Here is a 16,577-nt window from a genome sequence, read left to right as displayed (position 1 = left end):
GGAAAGGTGATGGGGGAAGGAATGTAGGTCAGTGTGGGGAAAAGGGTCATGGTGGACACGGAGTTGGGCTGGTCTCACCACCTTCTCACATTATGCCTACAGGAACACATTCAGATGCCTTTACAGAAACAGAAGTCAGGGTTCTTGAAGTCATAAAGGGAAGGCATGAACAAATCTTGCCTCTCAGTCCCACACAAGGCAGCTGTCTCACACTGTAGAAAAAATACTCATGAACAAATTCATATCAGTCACAGCAAGGGGTCACACTTTAAACAGCCCATCACATGCTCAATACATCCAAGTCAAAGAAACTCCATAGCACAGCTATGTCCACTGTTACCCCCAACAACCCACACACATCAGGCCCCCCAGGGTCTCACCTTTATAAGCCATGAGAGACATATGAGAGCCCTGGGCACTTTGGCTACCTGGGGTAGAACAAAAACAGAACCTGGTCAGATAACACAGGAGATGTGGCTATAGTTGGAACTGTGGGCTGGGTGAGCTCCCCCATGGGCTCCCGACCACAATATCCCAAGGATTTCAGGGATCAGCCCCCTTCATACTTACTTGCAGCCTGAGAGTAGCTCCTTCCTTTTCTATCTGTGGGAAGAAAATGTCCTGTGAGAGGCCAGAAAGGTGGCAGGGCCATGAGGTCCTAGAGGAACCTCCTAGTCTTGGACCCTTGAGAAGTTTCCAGAAATGTGTGACTGCAAACCAACGGCAGGATCAGGAAAAACAAGGAAAGCAGATGTAGGTCTGGGACCAACTGCCCTCCTAAGGTCTGTCCTCAGCAAGGGCCTTCCCCTGACCTGTGACTGCTGGGATCAGGTCCGCATCACTACAATCATCAATGTGATAAATCTGTCCTTCACTGTCACAGGTGCGTTACAAAAGAGTAGGTGCTGGCACACAGGCCCCAGGCTGGGTCGGCCCATGAGTGTGGATGGTGCTTCCCAGTAACCGGCAGGGCACTTCTACCTGGGGCTTGAAACCCTCAGTGAGACAAGAAATCTCAGACCCCACCCATCACCCCTTCCTCACCTGAGCTCTTCTTCCTCCATAGCACAGCTCCAGTGATGACAGCTGCAAGGACAACCAGGCTAACAATGATGCCCACGATGGGGATGGTGGGCTGGAGAGACGGCTCTGGGAAAGTAGGGGAATGTGACGGTTCTGACCCCCAGGCCCCAGACCCAACCCTGCTAAAGGTCTCCTGCTTTCCCTAAGAGACATGATCCCCCCATCTCCCTCCTTACCCCATCTCAGGGTGAGGGGCTTGGGCAGACCCTCATGCTGCACAATGCATGTGAATCTCTGCTCCTCTGCAGAAGGCACCACCACAGCCACCCACTTCTGGAAGGTTCCATCCCCGAGCTCCATGTCCTGGGTCTAGTCCTCCCCATCCCACTGCCAGGTCAGTGTGATCTCTGCAGGATAGAAGCCCAGGGCCCAGCACCTCAGGGTGGCCTCATGTTCAGAGACAGGATGGTGGGTCACGTGTGTCTTGGGGGGTCTGAAAGGAAGAGTCAGAAAACTCAGGCACTTTGCATCTCTCATGGGACACTCCAGCAGCACACATGTGGCCATCTTGAGAATGGACAGGACACCTGGGATGGGGAAGGGAGCACAGAACCCAGACACTAGCCTGGACACAGGCACCTGGGATAATCTATTCCTTGGAAAGTTCTAGTCTCTGAGCGGGGGAGCAGGGACTTCTGGTCCTGACCTGAGTGGAGGCCAAGGGATTCAGAGGAGCTGGAGTCAGACCCCCACACACATTGAGTGTGAGGCAGAGAACAAGGCCTAAGGGGAAAAGTCCTGGTGCCCAAGGCTGCTGTGGGATCAAAGGGAACCCCTGATCAGTATTCCAGGGATTGTCTTCCCCTCCACTCCCTCAGAGACCTCATCCCTTGACTGTCCCAGAGAGCAGGGCAGGCCCTCAGAGTCACTCTCTGGTACAGGATCTGGAAACCCAGGAGGATTCTTCTCCCTCAGGACCGGAGGGAGGGCGATATTCTGGTATTGTTGCCATTTTCTTCCCCTCCTTGTGCGAGGCCAGCCCAGGAGATCTACAGGAGATCTAGGAGGCACCCCATGGCCCCTGGTACCCGTGCGCTGCAGCGTCTCCTTCCCCTTCTACAGGTGTCTGCGGAGCCACTCCACGCAGGTGCCCTCCAGATAGGCTCTCCTTTGCTCAGCCATATTGGCTGCCTCTCACTTGCGCAGGGTGGTCTGAGCCGCGGGTGTCCAGGAGCTCAGGTCCTCGTTCAGGGCGATGTAATCCTTGCCGTCGAAGGCATACTGTTCATACCAGCGGAGGAGGCGCCCGTCGGGCCCCAGGTCGCAGCCAAACATTACCAGGAGGGTGTGAGACCCTGGCCCAGTTCCCGCGGTCAGCCCCGCCCACCCAGCCCCGGCCCGGCCCCTAGCAACCTGCAGAGATTTTGGCCTCAACTGAAGATGAAACCGGGTAAAGACTCCTGGGGCTCTCCAGGGTCGAGGATCTCTGCACGTCCCGCAGCCTCGGGGTCGATCTTGGACCCGGAGACTCAGGGTGACCGGGGCCGTCCGTGAGGCATGAAGCCGGGAGTAAGTGATATGCGCCCCGGGCCAGGGTCACTCACCGGCCTCGCTCCGGTTGTAGTATCGGAGCAGGGTCCTCAGGTTCACTCGGTCAGTCTGTGCCTGGGCCTTGGCGCCCAGTGTCTGCAGCTCCCAATACTCCGGCCCCTCCTGCTCCACCCACCGCGCCCGCGGCTCCATCCTCGGACTCGCGGCGTCACTGTCGAACCGCACGAACTGCGTGTAGTCCACATAGCCCACGGCGATGAAGCGGGGCTCCCTGCAGCAGGGCCAGGACACGGCGGTGCTGAAATACCGCAAGGAGTGGGAGCCTGGGGGCGCGGAGAGGCTGAGACCCGCCCGACCCTCCTCCCGGCGCGGCTCCCCGGGTCCTGCGCCCCCGCCTGCGGTCCCCTCCCTCCTCCCCGCAGAGGCCGTTTCCCTCCTGACCCGGCACTCACTGGCCCAGGTCTTGGTCAGGGCCAGGGTCCCCGAGAGCAGCAGGAGGAGGGTTCGGGGTGCCATGACCCCATCGTCGGCGTTTGGGGAGACTCCGAGTCCAGGTGGGTGCGTGTGGACTTTTGAACCGGGGCCGCGCGACCCTGATTGGCTTCTCTAGCAACCCGACATTCAGTGGGAGAGAGAACTGGGTCCGCGTCGTGAGTGTCCAGGAAGAAGGACCCGTCGCAGGTTGGGAGAGGGAGAAGAGAAACTCTGCGGAGATTAGGAACCCCCAACGCTGGGACTCCCCAGCCCATCCACCGCCTTGGGGCCTGAGACTCAGAACCACGCCTGTGGCCCTGGGACTTCGCCCTGACCCCGCTCCTCTTGTGCCAAGCGCTCTGTCTCAATGTCTCCCTGAGTCTTGGCCCAGAAGCTGTCTGAGAAACCGTGAAGAAACCCTCGGCTTGGGCCCGGTCCCTCTCCCTTCACTTTTCATCCTGGAATTCCTGTCCCTGAAATGGACTCCCTGGTCTCAACTCTTTACCTGTCCCCCTGGAGTCTTCTAGAAGAAAACTCACCCCAGGGAGCTTGGTGCCAGAGAGGGAGCTCGCCCTGGGAATGGAGGTGTAGAGACAGGGCTTTTTTTTTTTCTTTTCTTTTTTCTTTTTCTTTAAATCTGGAAAAGTTGTGCCTGAGTGCATGAGATAGAATAGAGATCAGTTTGCTTTTTGTTTATTAACAACAGTGGGTAGCAGAATCTTGATAATCCCTGAATGATCAGGAATCTAATCGGTAAAAAATGTGACTTTGGCCCTTTGATATGTAAATGTGTCTAAAAGCGTTGCAACAGGACTCACAAAGCTCCTAAGTTTCACTTTCGCAGACAATGTATCTGTGACTCCCGCTTGTTGTATTTTAAATTTACCTTCATTCCATAGCCCTGAGTTTCTGTGTGAGTCCAGAACATCTCCTCAATACAAAGTAGCCACTATGTTCCTATATGTTGCAACCAGGAGTCAGTATACAGACTTTATTCACCTCAAATTTGCAAGCACTAAATGCAGTCACAATGCCCATCACCAGTGCTCATGCACTGCCAGGTTTTAGGAAGTATCCACATCTAAGTGGTGTGTATATTTTATAAGAACACTTAGTATTTTTAAAACCTGATTAACATAAAAAATTAGTTTTTAAGCAGATCCACTTAAGGTATTAAAGGCCAACTGAGAGTAACACCCTTCGAGGCTCTGTAGATGAATGTATTGAAATAGTGTAAATTAATGTGTTCAAACCTAAGAGTTCTGCTGCTTTTGAATTCCATCCCCCTGTTCCTTTTCCTCACCTCCTGCATCCCCAGCCCTTCCCTCCATCCCTTGTATCCCTCAGGCCTTCCTCTCCCCTTAGTCCCCATCACACTGTCACTCCTGAATTGTGACACTGGCACTCTCCCATTACCTGCTACGTGACTGTTCTCTCCACAGTGGTCCTGCCAATGTGAGTCAAAGTGTGTCATTTCTCCACCTAAAACACTCCAGTGGCTCCACCTCGGTCTTGTGAAGCTTCTAGAATGCCAGGCACGTGAGCATATGAGGGGACACCTGGTTCATTGTAGGGACTAAATTAATTTTTGCTGACTGCATGAATGAAATATGAGTGTATTAAATTGCATCACAGAAAATTATAAAATGTAAAACACTGAAAAAGTTAAGAAAGATTTTATTTTATGTAACTAGTGTGTATATCAATTCATCAGTTCATTCCATGAGTCTGTGGAGCCTGTGTATGAATTTTATAAGAGTGTGTAACAAATTGTCACAAACATTGGCTTTAAACAACACCCATTTATTGTATTCATTTATTTGTTTTTAGAGACAGAGTCTCCCACTGTCATCCAGGGTGAAGTGCAGTCACATGATCATGACTCACTGCAGCCTCAAACTCCTGGGCTCAAAGAATCCTCCTGCCTCAGTCTTCAGAGTAGCTAGGACTGCAGACAAGTGCCACCACGCCCAGCTAATTTAAAAAAAAAAAAAAATTGTAGAGACGAGTGTCTTACTATATTACCTGGGCTGGTCTCAAACTCCTGGCTGCAAGTAATCCTCCTGTGTCAGCTCCTCAAATGTTAGGATTACAGGCATGTGCTACCACGCCTGGCCAAACAACACCCATTTATCTGTTTATAGTACCTTAGTCAGAAATCTGGGCGCGATGTAGATGGAATCTCTGTTCCGGGCTTCCCAAACCTGAGTCTTCATTTTGAATCCTTCTTTAGACTTATACAGAGGTGGCAGAATGCAGTTTCTAGCAGTTGTAAGACTGAGGTCCCTATTCCTTGCAGGCTGTCAATGTAGAGAACAGAGAAGGCTGCGCTCAATTCCTGGTGCCCATCAGCGTTCTTTGCTACACAGCCCCTTCATTTTCAAAGCCCACAGTGGAGGAAACCCCTCATGCTGAGTGCCTCTCACACTGTGAATCTCTATGCTCAGCAAGAACCCAGTCCTTTCAAGGGCTCACCTGATTAGGACAGTCCAAGCGGAATAAACCCAGCCTAAAGTCAACTAATTGAGGCCCTTAATTATATCTGCTGAATCCGTTCACAGCAGCACCTACACTAGAGTTGGTTGAATAACTGGGGGAAGGTGAATGACCAGGAGTTGGTAGTTGGGGCCATCATAGAGTCAGCCTAGCAATGGTTGGATCTTCCTTTTGTGTTTAATTGGGACACAGTTGGAAATTGAAGTTCAAGTAAAGTGATCATTGTGAACGGTAATAAAATGCATCCTCTTCAGCTGTGGAAATTCTCCTTACCTTTTAAAACTAAGTTACATGTTTAATATCTTATAATTAATTTAGGCCAGGTGTGGTGGCTCACGCCTGTCATCCTAGCATCGTGGAAGGTAGAAGAAGGCAAATTTGTTGACTCCAGAAGTTCAAGATTAGCCTGGGCAACATGGTGAAGCCGTCATCTCTACAAAAAAGTTAGAAAATTAGTCAGGCATGGTGGTTCATGCCTGTAGTCCCAGCTACTCAGGAGGCTGAGATCAGAGGGTCCCTTGAGCCCAGCAGGTCGACACTGCAGTGCATGGTGATCATGCCACTGCACTCCAGCCTGGGTGACAGAGTGAGATCCTGTCTTAGAAATAATAATAATGATGATGATAAATTTAGAGTAAATGCACACTAACGTAATAATACACCCTGTCTTGTGAAAATGTATTAGTTATTTACTATTACATAACAAATTATGTAACACTTAGCAGCTCAAAACAACAAATATTCCTCATCTCTCACAGTTTCCAATGATCAGGAATCCAGGAGAGGTTTCCCTGAGTGCTTCTTGCTCAAGGCCTCTCACAAGGTTGCAGTCCGGTTGTCAGCCTAGGCCTGCATCATCTAAGGGCTTCACTGGGGCTGAGCATTCACATGAAACATGGCTCAGTCACATGGCTCTTGGAAAAGGCCTAGTTCCTTGTTGTCTGTTCCTAGAAGGCCTCAGTTCTCAGCCACATGAACCTTCCTGCAGGGCCACTTATGGCACAGCAGCTGGCTTCCCCCAGAGTTCATGATCCCAGAGACAGAGAGAGAGAAGGTGGAAGCTGCAGTGAGTTTTATGTTCTACACCCAAACTCGCAAACTGCTATGTCAGCATTACTCTATTAGTTAGAAGTTATACTATTCTGTTCTCTCACTGCTGTAAAGAAATACCTGAGCCTGGGTAATTTAAAAAGAAAAGAGGTTTAATTGACTCACAGTTCCACATGACTGAGGAGGGTACCCCAGGAAACTTACAATCATGGCAGAAGACATGGTGGCAGGAGAGAGAAAAGCAGAGTGAAGTGGGGAAAAAATCCCTTATATTGTATATATACACCATGGAATATTATGCAGTCCTAAAAAGGCACAAGATCAAGTCCTTTGCAGGAATATGGATGAAGCTGGAAGCCATTATCCTCAACAAACTAAACAAACTAACAGAGTACCAGAAAACCAAACACCGCATGTTCTCACTTATAATTGGGAGCTGAGCAACGAGAACACATGGACACGGGGAGAGGACAACACATATGGTACTGTTGGTGGAGGGCGGTGGTGGGGGGATCATTGGGAAAAATAGGTTCAATCATTGGCTTCCACAGTGGTTGAATCAATTTACGTTTCCACCAACAGATCTCATGAGAATTCACTTACTATCATTAGAACAGCTTGGGGGAACCGTCCCCATGATTCAGTTACCTCCCATGAGGTCCCTCCCCCAGTATGTAGGGATTACAATTAGCATGACAATTGAAGATGAGATTTAGGTGGGAACACAGAGCCAGGCCATATCAGAAGTGCGTCATTAAGTCCAAGCCACACTCAAGAGAGGGAATTAAGCTGCATCTCTGGAAGGGAGCAGTATTAAAGGATTTGCATATTTGTTGAAAGCAAAATTCAAACTATTGTTTCAGGATTTTGTAAATCAAAGTCTTTTTTTATCTAATTGTTTTTCTTTAATGCTTTAAGCTTATTTTTAAATTTAATTTAATGTTATTTTAAGTTCCAGGGTACCTGTGCAGGATGTGCAGGTTTGTTACATAGGCAAACGTGTGCCATGGTGGTTTTCTGCACCTATCAACCCATCACCTAAGTATTAACCCCAGTATGCATTAGCTATTTTTCCTAATGCTCTGCCGACCACCACCATCTCCCAACAGGCCCCAGCAACTGTGTGTTGTTCCTCTCCCTTTGTCCACGTGTTCTCATTGTTCAGCTCCTAATTATAAGTGAGAACATGCAGTGTTTGGTTTTCTGTTCCTGTGTTAGTTTGCTGAGGATAATGGCTTCCAGCTTCATCCATATCCCTGCAAAGGACTTGATGTCATTCCTTTTAATAACTGCATAATATTACATGGTGTATATGTACCATATTTTCTTTATCCAGTCCATCACTGATGGGCTTTTGGGTTGATTCCATGTCTTTGCTATTGTGAATAGTACTGCAGTGAACATACACATGCATGTATCTTTATAACAGAATGATTTATATTCCTTTGGGTATATACCCTCTAATGGGATTGTTGAGTCAAATGGTATTTCTGGTTCTAAATCTTTGAGGAATTGCCACACTGTCTTCCACAATGGTTGAATGAATTTACATTTCCATCAATAGTGTAAAAGCATTCCTATTTCTCCACAAGCTCAGCACTTCTGTTCTTTCTTGACTTCTTAATAATTGTCATTCTGACTGGCATGAGATGGTATCTCATTGTGGTTTTGACTTGCATTTCTCTAATGATCAGTTGTGTTGAGCTTTTTAAAATATGTTTTTTGGCCACATGTATGTCTTTAGAGAAGTGTCTGTTCATGTCCCTTGTCTACTTTTTAATGAAGTATTTTTTCATGTAATTTGTTTAAGTTCTTTGTAGATTCTGAGTATTAGACCTTTGTCAAATGGATAGATTGCAAAAATTTTCTCCCATTCTGTAGGATGTCTGTTCACTCTGATGATGGTTTCTTTTGCTGTGCAGAAGCTCTTTTGTTTAATTAGATCCCATTTGTCAATTTTTGCTTTTGTGGCAGTTGCTTTGGTGATTTCATCATAAAAATCTTTGCTGATGCCTATGTGCTGAATGGTATTGCCTAGATTTTCTTCCAGGGTTTTTCTAGTTTTGGGTTTTACATGTAAGTCTTTAATCCATCTTGAGTTAATTTTTGTGTAAGGTGTAAAGAAGGGGTCCAGTTTCAATTTTCTGCATATGGCTAGCCTGTTCTCCCAGCACCATTTATTAAATAGGGAATCCTTTCCCCATTGCTTGTTTTTGTCAGATTTTGTTGCAGATCACATGCTTGCAGATGTGCAGTCGTATTTCTGAGTATTCTGTTCCGTTGGTCTGTGTGCCTGTTTTTGTACCAGTACCATGCTGTTTTGATTACTGTAGCCTTGTAGTATAGGTTTTTATTGTTTGTTTGTTTTTGTTTTTTGACGGAGTCTAGCTCTGTTGCCGAGGCTGGAGGGAAGTAGTGAGATCTCGGCTCACTGCAAGCTCTGCTTCCTGGGTTCAAGCCCTTCTCCTGCCTCAGCCTCCCGAGTAGCTGGGACTACAGGCACCTGCTGCCATGCCCGGCTAATTTTTTTGTATTTTTCATAGAGACGGGGTTTCACTGTGTTAGCTAGGATGGTCTCGATCTCCTGACCTGGTGATCTGCCCACCTCGGCCTCCCAAGGTGCTGGGATTACAAGCATGAGCCACTGTGCCTGGCCTAAACTTTTAAAATAAATGTGTAATACTTGATATTGATGACATGTTCTGAAAACAGAGTTGAAGGAATTGAGTTAAAAGCCACTGTCTTGGCTACAGAATCATAGCAGGGAGTTTTATTCAGATTCTGTTAATGACTTCCTGTTGGTTACTTGTTTCTCATATACTGTGGCAGTATACTTTTGACACATAGATTCAGAAAATGCTTACTGATAGCACAATCACATAGGGTTATTTTATATGCTGGGAAATTTTCATAAAAAAGGAAAAAAATGGAGGAAGGGAGTGAAAGAAGGAGGAAGAAAGGAAGGAGTGAAAGAAGAAAAGAAGGAAAAGGAAGAGGAAGAAAGGGGAAAGAAAAAGGAACAAGAAGGAGGGAGAGTAAGAGCTTGAATAGAGAAGAAAGAGAGGGAGGGAGAGACGGAAGGAGAAAGGGAAGGAACGAAGGAGAAAATAAACTAAAATAAAGAAAAGAATAGGTGTTGAGAAATGAGAAACCCTATGTATGGTTAATATTATCAAAGTGGGAGAAAATAAAACAAGTGTAGTTAACCTCTATAAAATAATGGAAATGTAAGAGGACTTCATTAGTTACCCATTGCTGCATAACAAACTACCCCCAAATTTAGTGTCTTAAAGCAAGAAATATCATCAAACTCAAAAACATAATACAAATACCAGCCAAATGGAGCCAATGCAGGTAGAAGAAGTTCAATAAACAAAAGGATTTTACAAATTGGAATAAATAAGAGGTCACTGGTGTGCAGATGAAAACGATTTTGTAGTACAAATACTCCAAAAAGCAAGTGCCATCATGAGATTAAAGTTACAGCATTTTATTAGGGGACACACTGACAAATGATGTGGCAAGGGAGGTAGGTTACCCTGGGAAAGGCAACAGACCAATATCCAAGTGTCAGTGACCCCCAGTGATGGATAGAAGGAGAGAAGATTTAATGGATGTGTCCTAGACCACAGGCAATCTAAGGAGAGTTGAGCAAGGCCAAGGAGGAGTCCTGGAGCTACAGCTGGCCATCAGAGGAGTCCCGTGTCTCCCAAGAATGTCCTGCCTTAGTGTCACTGGTATGACGCATCACTGTTTGGGAACAGCCCATGGAAAGCAGAGCCTCAGCACCAATGCTACTGAGGGTGTCAGAGCACAGGAGCATGGCCTTGGAGGATTACCCAAGAGTGTGACTCAAACTTTCTGCCCTGACGGGTCTGGGGCCTTGGAAATCAAATCCTCTCAGGCTGAATTGCTGGACGATTCTGCTCACACTTACAATGGGGCAAGGGAAACCAGAAGGCTCGCAGGTGGATCTCTGGTTTCCACATACACTTCTACCCTCATTGTATGAAAGTAGCCATGCCTCCTCCTGGGGATGAGGCTATATGGAGAGGAGGAGAATCCTCTTCTCACCAAGTGGTTTCTGGGCACACACTGTCCAAACTTCTCTGGTGACAGCCGTCATGCGTAGTTCAGTGGGCTATTGTCTCCTTTTAAGGGTACCCTCCTTTGGAAACCAGAACCTTGTATCTTGCACAGCCCAGTGCTGGGAGATAAAATATGCAAAATACCCCATTGAGTGAATCTAAGAGATTGGACATGGAGCCAAACTTGCTTCCACCTTTTGATGTCTGGACCCACATGTTCTTCCTATTGAGAACACAGCACTGTAGAGATGTCTCTGATTCAAACAATGCACCGTGTCCTGAAAGATGGCACCCACCCCTCAGAGTGCTTCCTTCAGGCTGGCACTGAGTTGTGCCTGTAGAAGACCTGTCCAGTATTCCTTGTGGCTGGCAGCCCTTGTGGTGCAGATGGTGATAGGATTAGTGGAACCCATAGCCATGGAAACACTGAAACTTTCCCTGCCAAGTGGGTCCTTCAGGCAGATAATGGGCTAGGAGCACTGCCTAGCCTGTGGATCAGGAATGTCAACATCACCCAGAGAGTGGTGCTGGCTGAGTGTCTGAGAGCAGGACAGGAAAACCCACCCATAGAATAGGTGCCTAATCCTGTGAAGATGAACCTCTGGCCCTTCTAAGATGGAAGTAGTTAAAAGTAGTCAACTTGTCACTTAGTAGGTAGTCACATAAAGAAATAGTGCCCCACTGGGGCACATCATGGGATTCAAATGCTGATGAGTTGGACATTCAGAGGTGGCAGCAGCTGGATCTGCAGTAGTGGGGAGTCAGTGCTGCTGGCCCCATACGTAGCCTCAAGCCTGCCACTGTGGTTGCTCCATTCACGTGCCCATCCTACCAGGCCTGCACTGACCCATGGTGAAGGCAGCTAACTTCCATTTGTCTGTTTGCTTGTTCAGTGCCACTTCAGACTTGGGTGTTTTCTGGGGTGTCAACATGAGATTCAAGCACAACCCAGGTGGACCATTTTCACCTCATGATGGATGCTGTTGGGCCTGTGCAATCTATGACTTTGTGGGTCACACAGGCACTTGGAACCCCACAGTTGCTTGGTGTCCCATGGTCAAACATTTATGGAATCAGGACAAGGAACACTAAAAGTTGCTTCTAACATGCGGCATATGTCTCTGCCATGGATGACATGATCTTACTCCAGAATCCCAGGCCAGAGACCCTGCTGTCCTCTCCTGAAGGGCAGATGGTCACATTCCAGAATGAGCAAGTCTCCTACCAGTTCTGTTCAACTGAGGAGGAAACATGGCACAGTCAGAATAAGACATGAAAAGGACGAAGCAAGGCAGGAACACACAGCACATATGCAGACGCTGGTGTACTGCCTGGGTTCAGAGGATGGACTTGCAGATGCGGGGAGAGATGTAATATGATGAGAGAAAACAGAGACCCCACATGGAGGCCAGGAAAACATCCCAACACAGCATCAAAGGCCAGGGAGCATGAACCAGTCAAGTGTTCATGATGCATTAGGTGCTCATGCCCTACGTGATGGGATTGAAGACACAGGAAGGAATAGGAAGGACCTAAGGATTTCATGAAATCAGCACTCACTGTGGAGGAGACATCTGTCTCATCAGGCAGCTCCTAACACTGACCTCAAAGTGATGCGGCCCATCACTGAGGATCCTGGCATCATTCTCATCTAACACAATCGTGATGGCCAAGCCCTGTTCTAAACCAGCCTACTCTAGTCACCTGGAAGGAGACAGGTGGTAGAACTAGAAGACCTCAAAGTAGGAAGACAGCCAGAGGGAGGGATGATGATGAGAAGTGTGAAAAGACACAGAAAATAAGCAGGTAGGAGAGTGGATGTCCCTGTGTGTGGAGCTTACCTGATTCACACAGGTCTCAGAATCCTCAGGCATGTCATAGGTAAAGGCAGTATTCACCTGCTCCATGTCGATGCCTGGGCAAAATGGGGTTGGTAGCCAAAGAATTAGTCTTTAAAAATCTTTTGCGGTCATTCTCAGACAAGTGCAGAACAGTGAAAACTGTTAGTCACCTGAGGTTCATTCTCCTTCTCAGGTTCAGAAATGAACCACATGTAAGAGAAACCAAAGGCTGTAATTCTCATGGTACCCAGAAAACTGGACTAGGGACCTGGAGAGCCATGTGCTTGTCATTGCTCCACGACTCACGTGCTGTGTGACCTCAGGAGAAGCTCTCTACTCCTAGGGCCTCTTTGATTCATCTGTGAATCATGGACAAACACTTCTAGCAACCTTACTGAAATGCAGGGAGAACCAAGTGATCAATGTGGAGGAAAAAAGTGATGACATTTACTCCTACACAAGACTCTTTAGGAAAATGTACTTTAAAAGTAGGAGAAAACATATTATCTGCCATCCCCTGCCAAAAAGCCTCTTTGGTTTAGCAATTATGATTGTTCTTCATCTTTCTATAAAATTAGGGCAAAACTAGCTCACTCAATATCTCAAATAAATTAAACACAGTTTGTGATTCTATGTCCACAACTTTTGCTCTGTGTGAAACTGAAAAGAAATGGGGACACAATCACGTTTGTGTGGTGGCCACAAAGCCTTGGAAATGACCCTATATCATCCATTTTTCATTGTCTCACTCTATGCTTTGGAGTCCCAGGTAATTCATACTCTTAAAAAAAATCACATGTTCATACATAGGACAGGGTAGAAAAGGTAATATTTCTGTTTTAATTTGCTAGGGCTGCCATAACAAAGTACCACAGGCCGGGTGAGTGAAATAATAAATATGTATTTTCCCACAGTTCTGGAGCCTGCAGGTGCAAGGTCAACGTGCTGCAGGGTTGCTTTCTTCTGAGGCCTCTCTCCTTGGCTTGTAGATGGCCACTTCTCTCTTCTCAACATAGGACTTCAACATATGAATTTTGGCTGGGGAGGGACACAATTCATCTCATAATAGCGTAGATCATATTTGGTGGTGGATATTCTAAAATATAAAAAAGAGTATATCCCTTTGGCCTGATGCTTTCTCTTAGTTTTCTGAAATTGTGGTCTTACAAAAAAGAACAGGAACCAACGTTTAGTTTTTCCCAGTAGGTGAACTCTCCCTACGTCTGGATAATCCCAGACACCGAGAAGTGGTGCTGTACAGTTCTCCAAAGTCTTACTTTCTCCAGGAATCTGTTTTTGTCCTTTTTAACTGGGAAGAAGATTCTCTCAGGAGAACCACCTCTTCTGATGCTGTATGGGCTTCATTCTGCTTGAACTTACAAAGTTGATCTTAACAAAAAGGAAATATTTGCAATTTTTTATCATGGTCATATTTTTGTACTGTTTAAAATGTCCCATATTGTGTTGAGTTTGTTGTAAAGTAATACATAACATTTGTACATGTTTATGGGGCACATGTGATCATTTGACACATGCACAGAATGTGGAGTAATCAAGTCAGGGTGTTTAGGGAATCCATCTAAAGCATTTATCTTTTCTTTGTGTCGGGAACATTTAAAATCCACTCTTCTAGCTATTTGAAATACACATAATTTTTAGCTTTAGTTGGCCTGCTGTGCTTTAGAACATTAAAACTTATTTTTTGTATATAACTGTACATTTGTACCCATTAATCTACCTTTCTACATATTCCCACCTCTACATTCTTCCCAACCTCTGGTAACTGTCATTCTACTCTCTACCTCCATGAGATTAACTTTTTTAGCTCACACATATGAGTGACAACATGTGATATTTCTCTTTTCTTGCCTGGCTTATTTCACCTAACATGACCTCTGGTTCCATCCATGTTGCTGCAACTGACAGGATTTCATTCTTTTTGTTTTTTTAATGGCTGAATTGCATTCCATTGTGTATATACTGCAGTTACTTTACTCATTCATCCATTGATAAATTCACCCATTAATTTCATATCTTTGCTATTGTGAATAGTACTTCAACAAACATGGGCTTGCAGGTACTCTTTTGATATGTTGATTTCATTTCCTTTGGATAAATACCCAGAAGTAGAATTACTGCATCAGATAGTAGTTCTATTAATAGTTTCAGTTTTTTGAGAAATCACTCTATTGTTTCCCATAATGACTGCACTAATTTACATTACCACCAAGGGTGTATAACAGTTCTCCTTTCTCCACATGCTCACCAGCATCTATTTTTAATTTTTAACAATAGCCATTCTAACAGGGTAAGATACATCTCATTGTAGTTCGATTTACATTTTCCTGGTATTTAGTGATGTTGGGTGTTTTTCACACACCTGTTGTCCACTTACATGCCTCCTCTTGGGATATGTCTATTCAGATCCTTTGTCCACTTTTTAATTGGAGTATTTGTATTTTTTACTGCTAAGTTTTGAGTTCCTTGTATAGTCTAGATATTAGTCTAGAATATACTAATTGGATGGATATACTAGTTGGATGAATACTTACTGAATATTTTCGCTATCCAACAGGTTATTGCTTCATTCTGTTGGATGTTTCCTTTGCTGTGCAGAAACTTTTTAGCTTAATATAGTCTCATTTGTCTATTTTTACTTTTTTTGTCTGTGCTCTTGAGGTCTTAGCCATAAAATCTTTGCTGAGACTCATGTCCTGTAGTGTTTCCAGTATGTTTTCTTCTAGTAGTTTTATAGTTCTGGGTCTTACGTTTAAGTCTACAATCCCTTTTGAGTTGATTTTTGTATATGGTGAGAGACAGGGGTGTAATGACATTCTTCTGCATTTGGTAGCATTTTCCCAGCACCGTTTATTTAAGATACTGTTCTTTCCCCAGTGTATATTCTTGGTTCCTTTGTCAAAGGAACTCCTTTGAGAGTTCTGATTAAGAAGCAATGTTTAGTTTCACCAAATACTTTTTCTGCATCTATTGAGATGATAATATGGTTTATGTCCTTCATTCTGTTGATGTGGTATATCACATATTTTGATTCACATATGTCAAACAATCCTTGCATCCCTGGCATGAAACTCACATGATTATGGTGTATTGTTTTGATCTGTTGTTGGATTTTGTTGCTAAAATTTTCAATTGCTATTTTTTATTGCTAACATTTAAATTTTTATTGTAAGCATTTTAAACTTATAAAATTTACGTATACTGAAATGATCAGATCTGTATCAATTCACCAATGAATTTTGACAAAAACAGTCATATCACCCATGCCATTATCAAAATACATAAAATTCTCTTTTTTCTGCATTCAACTTAGCCCCCTTTCCCCAGAAGCCATTAATCTGATGGCTATCATGATAGATTAACTCTTCCTGTTTCAAAACTTTATACATATCCACTCAGCCCATGTGGCCTCCCTCGTGTCTGGCTTTTTGCACTTGGTGTAATATCTATGTGGTCTACCAAGGTTGTTGCACGTATCAGTAGTTCATTCATTTTTAATACTGGTAGTATTCCACTGTATCACTGAGTCACAATTTTTTTGTACATTGTGAGGGCATTCCCGGTTTTTTATTGTTACCAATAAAGGAACTGTGGACATTATTGTACAGGGATTCTTGGACATAATCTTTATTTTGCTTGAGTAAATACCTAGGAGTGGAAATGCTAGCCATAGAGTATTAGCTCGTTTAGCTTTATCAGATGATATAAAACTGATTTTCAGAGTGGCTGTTTCATATTCTTATAGGCAACGGATGAGACTGTTTCACATCCTTGCCAACATTTATATTCATTAATCATTTAAATTTTAACCATTCTAATAAGTGCTTAGTGGTTTCTCACTGTGGTTTTACCTGGCATTTTCCCCTGATGACTATTGGACATTCGTGTGTCTTTTTTGTAATGTTTCAGAAGATTTCTCTAAAGATTGTGGAAGGAGCTAAATAAATGTGATTTCTCTTTCCCTAAGTGCTAGACCTAAAGTGGAATGTTTAGAATCCATCCACACTTCCCAGTCTGGCCCACCCAATCCTATATT

At 45.0% G+C, this 16,577-nt stretch overlaps 1 protein-coding gene and 1 pseudogene across 2 annotated transcripts in view; both read right to left on the bottom strand.

The window, feature by feature from the left end:
* LOC104668434 (HLA class I histocompatibility antigen, A-30 alpha chain) overlaps positions 1-16,577 on the bottom strand; it is a 329,434-nt gene that overhangs the window by 280,122 nt on the left and 32,735 nt on the right. The gene's annotated exons all lie outside the window — the stretch shown is intronic.
* On the bottom strand, positions 111-3,527 carry LOC104666177 (annotated as a pseudogene).

The sequence above is a fragment of the Rhinopithecus roxellana genome, chromosome 4, assembly GCF_007565055.1.
Source record: "Rhinopithecus roxellana isolate Shanxi Qingling chromosome 4, ASM756505v1, whole genome shotgun sequence".
In the NCBI taxonomy this organism is placed as follows: domain Eukaryota; kingdom Metazoa; phylum Chordata; class Mammalia; order Primates; family Cercopithecidae; genus Rhinopithecus; species Rhinopithecus roxellana.
This window is presented reverse-complemented; position numbering and strand designations above follow the sequence as displayed.